Source organism: Malus domestica, chromosome 14 (genome assembly GCF_042453785.1).
Source record: "Malus domestica chromosome 14, GDT2T_hap1".
Classification (NCBI taxonomy): domain Eukaryota; kingdom Viridiplantae; phylum Streptophyta; class Magnoliopsida; order Rosales; family Rosaceae; genus Malus; species Malus domestica.
In genome coordinates, this window is record NC_091674.1 from 21,643,005 (window position 1) to 21,651,911 (window position 8,907).

At 39.3% G+C, this 8,907-nt stretch overlaps 1 long non-coding RNA gene across 1 annotated transcript; it reads left to right on the plus strand.

Annotated features, from left to right (window-relative positions):
- The first annotated feature begins 4,694 nt into the window (after positions 1-4,694).
- LOC139191553 (uncharacterized) lies at positions 4,695-6,708 on the plus strand. The gene is made up of 2 exons (XR_011575602.1): positions 4,695-5,756; positions 6,403-6,708. It is a non-coding gene; the product is annotated as an uncharacterized lncRNA (long non-coding RNA).
- Positions 6,709-8,907: the final 2,199 nt, after the last annotated feature.

The window sequence follows — 8,907 nt, forward strand, 5'->3', positions numbered from 1 at the left end:
TTTTGAAGTCTCTCCCAGCAAACTCGAAGTCAGACAGCCTACCAAAAAAATGATCTACATAACCAGCTTGTAGAAATCGGCCTGACTCTGAACAAGCGGAGCCTCGAGCCCAGCCTTCTCACATTTCAGCTGCCTGATCTCCTCGAGCAAACTAACACAGACGCGCTGCAGCTCATCCACTTCTTTCTTTAGACTTTCATTGATCTTCAATGTACCTTGAAGTTCCAACATTAGGGGTTCAAGCTTATCAACTACCTTCTTGAAGTGGATCACTTGGTTATAAGCAACAATCAACTCTTTATCCTTTGCATAAGCAACGGAATGAAGCTTAAAAACAGCACGCTCAATATCTTTAATTTGAGGTATGTGACATCCGATCTCCTTCTCTACACTTTCATACTTAAGTTGGATCGCGTCAAGCCTAGTCTTCAAGTCAACGATCTCTTGGCAAGCAATCTCAAGCTGCAGAGAAGTGGAGGCATAGATATTAGACCCTTTCAAAGCGACGAGCTTAGATTCCAACATCTTAATCTTCTCGACAAGCTTCGGCTGCCACAACCTTTGCCACCTAGCAGCCTTGGTATCTTGTTGGTCAAGAAGCATAGACTCAGTTGCCTGAATAATCATTTTCTACATCATGGCAAGTAGGGTAGTCTTCTTATACTTGGTCGTATGCTTCGCAAAGAAACTTGGGTAAACAACCCCTTTAACGTCATCGACAAACTTGGCACAAGCATGCATGTCTTCAAACAGATGTGGTTTAAAAAATGCATAGATCTCAGCAACCTTCCTAGAAGCAGGCTTAGTGGATTTCTCACAGCTGCCCATGCAAGCAGTCTCCCCCTTCCCAACAGGCGAATTAGTCTCAGCAGCAGGGGGAGTGGGCTTTGGCACCATTTTAGCAGCAAAGTCCACCTTATCGCTCTTCATAATAGCAAGCCTCTCCAAATGTGAATCGAACTTAGCTCCCAATGGACATCTTGGTACAGACTTCGACACTGGGGGCATAACAGGACCTTTACGCTGAGCAATCCTATCAGCAGTCATACTAGCCATTCTTGACATGGCAGGTGCCACATGCTCGGATCTAACAGCCTCATTTTTCTTCCCATTGGAAGAAATCATGTCATTCACAGGCCTTTCGGCAATAGGCGGACCCTCACGAGCAACGGAGGAAGTCTTCAGTGTTTTCTTAACCGACATCTCTTAAGTAGGCAGGGAAGATCTTTTCTTTCCACCTTCATTCATAGTAGGCTCCATGACAGCGATCAGACTTGCCAATGCATTCGCCTTGATCGTCTTTACTTCCTCTCTCGACAACAGCCTATCTTTCTCCTGGCAAAGAGGACAAAGCAGCCAACGCCATTCACAGTACTTAGCAGGGGAACTCAACCCATACTAGTTTTTCCCTCATTTTTTTCTCTCAGACCAGTAGGCAAGAGGTCTGCATGCCCAGCATTCCAGCAGCCCATGAGGCCCGCAACCTCCTCATTTCTCTCAATCGCCAGCCTAGCCCCTGTTAGGTCCAAGAGCCCAAAGGACATGAGCCATGCGGCTCGCCTAGCACTACGCCCCAACGCCTCAATCCTCGACCCCAGCCGCACAAGCTACCCTTGGCTTTAGCCGAGCCGAGCAGCCCAAGTAGTGGTCCCTACCAAGAAGGAGACAAGGAAAATTAAATTCTTCTTACCTTGGTACAGTGCGGAGGAGACGAAGAAAGCAACGAAAGAAGGTCCTTTGCACGGGCAAGTGTAGAAGATTGCTAGGGGAGGGGGAACAAATATCCTCTAGCTTTCTCTTTTTTGTAAGGTAGAAATAATTGCTCTCTGAAGTTGATTTAATCATCTACTTAAGGTAGACTTAAATAGGCTTTGAGAGAAATTTATTTCCCTTTCCTAGAAGGATCTAATTTCCTATTAAAGAAGGAATTTACATCAAAATAGGAAACAATCTTATGTTTCCTAAAGCAAGAAGATCTCAACACTTGCTACCCTTTCCTGCGAGCAGCCCAATAGATGTGGGAGCATTTGTGGAGCCAAAAATATGGAGGCGACATGTGGATTTTTGGGTGAAAAAGATAAAATTACCCTCGATACACACCAGGATTTCTACGCTCAAGCAGTGGGAAATCATCCCTCAATCAAGTCAAAAAGTGCCCAAAATAGGTATTGATTTCAAACCTATTTCATCCATCCTCATCAAATCTTCTCCACAAGGTAACTCCCAAATCATTTCTTTTTAATTATATTAATTAGCTAATTAGTTGATTTATTATTCAATTAATTTATTAATTAGCTACAAATCATGAATCTCACCCAAAAAACCATCCAAGTGCCCGATCCATCTCCTCCCAAAGGGGCCGGCCACACCCCTATATAAACACCCTCATTTTCTCCAAAACCCAAGTTCTACACTCTTGCTAAATTCTTTAAATTCTCCAAACACTTTTCCCTCAAAACTCTAACTTTGGATCGGAAACTCTTTGGCCAAAGCCCCCCCTTCATCATGAGCGCGTAAGGCTCTTGGCCTTGACCTAAGGTGTTATTTGTTTTATAGGTGCAATTTTGCCCAAAAAGAAGAAGACAAAAATTTGCATCCACGGGCAGTATTATTAAGTTGGGTTAATATAATTCTGAACCTTTGAAGTTTCCACAAATTTCAGTTCCAATATCTTATATTTAAAAAGTTGTAACACAAAGTTAAATTATATTGCAATGTTGCAAAAACCAAATAATTATTTGTGGTGGAACAAAATGTCTCTCATTTTCCCCTCAGAGAACACTAGTCAACCTATCAAAATGTATCACTTTTTCAATGTTTGGTTGAGAAATTTACAAGATAAATTGTTAGTTGAATTCTTCCAACCTTTAGGGAAAATAACCCGCTACAGAAAACTCACCATATATCATAACAGTCATGAATCTATAGAAGTTTCAGAGACAAAAACAATGGAAAAGAGAAAGAAAGAGAAATTAGAAATGAGAGGTCGTGTTTCATTACCTGGAAACTAAAAATACTCTAACAAACAACCTAACAATCATGCTGACATGGCACATAGCTAATCCAATCATGAAATCTGTAGCTAACCAGGCAACCAAAGCTGAGATTGGAACATATGTTATTGCATGGTTAGTTACTGATCTCACTTCACGTAATAATTTGCACACATGCCTTCGTATAATAGAAAATTAGATTTTTTTCGTCATCAAATCGTTATCCAATTTTCATATCTAAGCTGGAAGATTCTCATCCCCAATAAAGATAAACAAATTAAATTGTGTGATGGACATGCAATGAGATAAGATTCGCTGAAGATAATATAAGAAAACACATCACATTGTAATCAAAGGCAGCTGGCTCATCTACAGGGCCTGTCTGAATAAATTAAAACACATCACATTGCAATCAAAGCCAGCTGGCTCGTATACATCATGAAATTTAATCAAATTTTCTGGAACATGTTTCTCTTTGCAGTTTCCTGTACTCTGGTCTGGACCTTTTTTATCCACCGAATGATGATTTTCGTAAAAACCCAAAAGCAAAATCACGCTAGATAAAGGCTTTTTTTTTTTAATTTTTTTTTTTTATCAGAATACTAGATAAAGCTTCGGCTATCGAATATGAAAAGGAGCATTGTTCACATCTAATACTATTCTACAATCCTCGCATCTTGTCTTGTTATGTCTTATCTTGCAGGCTTTTAAGAATATCTTATTAGCATTTATCTTTATAATTATTAGAGCAAAAAATTTAATTGACAAGGGGTATAATAGTAAAATAGTAAAATATATGTTTGAATTAAAATTAAAAACTAGAACAATCTTGTCACTTAGTACTACAGCTTAATAGTATTACTCTTTATTGATAAGCGAAAGATCTTAGATTTGATTCTCGCCAAAAGCAAATTTGAGTCATATTATTACTAGCTTATTCTAAGGCTTATCTCATTCCCACACTACCTTGGTAAAGATACTATCGTTGTTAAAAAAAAATTTAAAAAATAAAACAACCCCACGCAATAGTAGTTACTATGTTACTATATACTTTTTTTCGTTTAATTCCTTTTAATTACCCCATTAAAAGTAAAAATTTCTTTTGATTACTCAAAACAAATTTAATTCATTTTTTCAAATAAGGAAAATTACAAAAATAAAAATAAAAAAGTCAATTGCAACACACGTAAGCAAATGACAAGAGATCAGTATTCTTATTACAAAAATATATACGTCAATCAGAATATGTGAAATACTAAAACATGTAAATTACAATCTTTACACCTTTTGAATGTAATAAGCTTGATAAAAGATACCACATTAAGGGCATTATATACATAGTAGCTACTACCTAGCCATACTTCCACTTATTCACGTTGTCTCTCTCACATGTAACTATTCCTCTTTCTGTTTTAATTTCGTTCATTTGCAATAAGGATAACAAAAGTCACTCAACAGTCGAGTCATATTTTTTAAAGAATATCAAATGATATTTAGAAATTTTACCACATAAATTTTGTCTAAACTTATATATTGTACACTTGTACACATGTTTAATTAAGAAAATCATATTTCTAAATTGGTCCTAGGTCCCAGTGGCGAAGTCAGAAATTGTCAAGGGGAGAGGCAAAATTTATAAGGGTAAAAGATTTCATAAAATTTTAGACAATCAATTCTTTTAGTTAGTAGACAATATCATAATTTATCAAGCCAATCGTATTAAACACTACACGTAATTGCCTACAAATCCGTTGACAAACTAAATCCACTAAAATCCATTGCCAAACTGTAGAAATGAAACTACTGGCCCTCTTTTGTAAGTAGCATTTCATTGTACAGTTTTCATTAACTGATCAAATTGTAGAGTAATCTTATATTTATCCACCTCTAAGAATTGACTCAGATAATAACTTCCCTGGACATATGTAACATAAACAAAGGATTTTAATCAATATGACATCCCTAATGTTAAATCCTAATGGCGCACAAGATGAAGCATAGGAGAAGAACCTGCAACAAGGAAGCAACAGATGGATAAAAATCCTAAAACAAAATAGAATGAATGTCACTTGATAATTCAAACTAGAATACCGAATTAGCTCTTTGTTTCAAAAAAAAATACCGAATTAGCTCCGATTCCATCCAAACTTACTCAAAACAACAGAATGCCCCATTCAATCTAGAGAGAACAAATTCAACCTGGAAACCACAATTAGCACTAAACCCAGATAAATTCACACTAAATCATACAAAACCCATCTCACAGAGATCTCAAATCATCAATTAATTTAAATTATGCAAATGACAATAAATAAGGGATGGCGCATGGTGTTCAAATGGGTGGATGGCGGTGGCGCGGGAGAGACTCTTGCAGCCTTTGTTGTTGATTGTCGCCCTCTCCAATGGTAGAACAAAGATTTGGCAGCCTGCAGCTGCAAGTGAATTGTATAATGCCTGAACGCTGTGAAGGCAGAGGTAACGGGGAACTAGTGGTCACCCCTTTAATTATTATTTTTAACAACCAACTAAATGGACGGCGTCGTTTACTTGAGGACTGTTTTAAATTTTTTATTTAATCACTAAAAGAACCGGCGTCGTTTCATTTAGGGATTTTTCAGAAAAGAAGAAAAGTTAGAACACTGCTGCACAGCAGCTGCAGAAACCCAGAACACCATACAGCTCCATGAGCAGCCATTACTTCCGGCGGGATCAGAGGGGCGGAACCACCACTTCTGGGTTTGATTTCAGGCGAGTGGAGGGGCGGTCGTGTCACATCCCGGCCCGGGGCGGATCACTTCCCGGGCCCGCTCCACCACCGTAGCACGATATTGTCCGCTTTGGGCCCCGACCACGCCCTCACGGTTTTGTTTCTGGGAACTCACGAGCAACTTCCCAGTGGGTCACCCATCCTGGGAGTGCTCTGGCCTCCTACTCGCTTAACTTCGGAGTTCCGACGGAACCCGAAGCCAGTGAGCTCCCAAAAGGCCTCGTGCTAGATAGGGATGGGAATATACATTTAAGGATCGCTCCCCTGGGTGATGTGGGATGTTACAATCCACCCCCCTTAGGGGCCCGACGTCCTCGTCGGCACACCACGGCCAGGGTTAGGCTCTGATACCAATTGTCACATCCCGGCCCGGGGCGGATCACTTCCCGGGCCCGCTCCACCACCGTAGCACGATATTGTCCGCTTTGGGCCCCGACCACGCCCTCACGGTTTTGTTTCTGGGAACTCACGAGCAACTTCCCAGTGGGTCACCCATCCTGGGAGTGCTCTGGCCTCCTACTCGCTTAACTTCGGAGTTCCGACGGAACCCGAAGCCAGTGAGCTCCCAAAAGGCCTCGTGCTAGATAGGGATGGGAATATACATTTAAGGATCGCTCCCCTGGGTGATGTGGGATGTTACAGGTCGCCCCTCCTTGCCCCTCTGTAGCTTCGCCACTATTAGGTCCCATAGAGTTTTTCTCGCCTATTTTCTCTCCCCATTTCGATATTTTTTTAGGGTTTTAAGTTAAGTCCTTCCTCACCTTAGCCGGCTGTTTCTTCCCTTGAGTCCTCCCCTGGCTTCCTCTTCTGCTACCTCTCTCCCCGGTCCCAACACCACTCATTTTGTGAAAGTCACCAAATCAAATTACTCAGTTTGGCTTCCGTCAGGTCATATGCCCTTTCTCGTCGACCATGACCTCTGAAAGTTTGTTGATGAAACTCATCTTAACTATATAATTTTTTGTAACCTTCCTCTTTATAAACTTTGTATACATGTTTATTCAAAGAAATTATATTTTTGTCATTTAGTACCACGTTCTAGCGGTATTCCTCAACACTTATAAGTGAGAGGTCTTAGGTTCGATTCTCACCAAATACGAGTTTGAACCACATTATTGCTAGCTCATTATGAGACTAAGCTCACCCTCCCTCTTTCCCTTAATGTAGATAATATCGTTTGTTCGAAAAATAAATCATATTTCTGCACATATGATCATGAGAAATACTCCTATCCTTATTCCTTTTTATTTGGGTTTGATGGGGTTCTAAAGGCCCAAAAAATAAAAAGTAAAGATCATTGTATATTTTTTCATTGATTGAGTTGGTGAAAGTGCCCAAAAAGAAGGTATAAGGGTTTAGGAGTAACTAGGCCTTTGAAGAGCCCATACTCTTGTCGGGTTTTTTGTGAGGGGTTGCAGGTGTCCTCTAGTTAAAACTAGATTAAACATACAATACGAGTTGATCAAAGGTGACCCACTACTGTAACAACGAAAGTGGTACCAAATATTAATAATGCTCTTTAATTTTGATCTATTAGTACCAAAATATCAACGTTATTTCGCCGACGTCGTTTACATTTCCAACTCTTCCACTCTCACTCTCTCTTTCTCTTCATCCCAGATTGTAAATTGATCAGTTCCCCCTCTCAATTTTATTTGTTGAATTTATAAGTTGAAACCCCAAAAGCCAAGAAAAACACTTTCCTCTGGAAATCTCGCCCTCCAATCTCGCTCTCGTTTTCATATTCGAATCCAAAAAACATACACACTCAAAAAAAGGATATACACTTTGATTGGAATGTTGATACGCGCTACTTGTACAAGTGAATCTAAAAAAAAAATTAGTGCATATAAGAAGCAAACATCATGTTAAACACGTATTAAGTATGATATGTTTTTAGAATTTTTAAGTATGATGTGTTTATTAGAAATTTTAATGGACTTGTGTACAAATGCTTCTCATCTTTTAGGATCGTTATGGTATAAGTTAGCAAAAATTTAGGGATTTTTAGTAGTGAAGAATTTAGGATCATTATGGGGCATCATCTCTGATTATAGCAGTGATAGGTCTTGTAATTTGGGTAAAAAATAAAGTTTGGTATAATACACTGAGAAATATATTCTATGGCTTAAATTGTGCCACTTGTCAAAGGATTGGAATGTTAGTTACTCAAATTCGTTAGTGAGCTGGTATTATCTACAAATTAATACATACTAAAAAAAGGGGATATCACAATCTTCAATTCTACGTTGACGTATTAACTTAAATGAGATTGAAACTTTACACTTCTTGGAGCACTATTTTGATTCTCATCAAGGTTGATCACTCTAATGAAGGGCCTTCCTCCTTTGTGTGCATGCTCCATCTCTAAAGACCAAGAACACCCTTCATAGATTTTCGGTTGCACCTAGCCTTGTCAAGAGTAGGTTGCCTACTTACTTCATCTCCAACAAAGATCAAACCGTCGTATTTCAGCCTCAGAACTAACGTAAGGATGGAGGAGGAGCAAGAGTGTTAAACTAGGACACACTCAAAAGAGATGGATGGCTTTGGATGTGTTTAATAAGTGAGACTAAATCTTCTAGTGGAAGTTATTACTCAGCAATCTATGGTGATGTCCTAGTACTCATTATATACATGTTGGTGGCAGTGTTTTCACTCTTCTAGTTTTCTCTCTTGTCGAGACTTTGAGAGAAAACTCACTTTTGTAAACTCTCACAATATCTTCTTAGTTAGAGAGAAAAATCACTCTTGAAAACTCTCACAATTATCTTATTAGTTAGAGAAAATGCATGTGAGGATGAGAGCTTCTATCTCTCATAAGAATGAGTGGAAGACAACTCTCTCTTTTCAAGGATGTTCAAGGATGGGTGGAAGACAAACTCTTACACATGTATAGGAAGCTTGCATGTGTATAAAGCTTCTTGTGGAAGTTCTTACTCACCAATCTTCCTCCACACACCACCACGTCAAGGCGAGTTGCCTTTATCACCTTTTTGTCTATCATTCCCGTCCAAAATGAGTATTGGGTTATTTTGGGCCACTAGTGACCTCCAAGTCAACTTATAATTCGAAATAAGACCAATGTGCTTGGGCCTTATGGACCAGGCACCTCTCGAAACTATTTCGAAGCGCATTTTAGACATA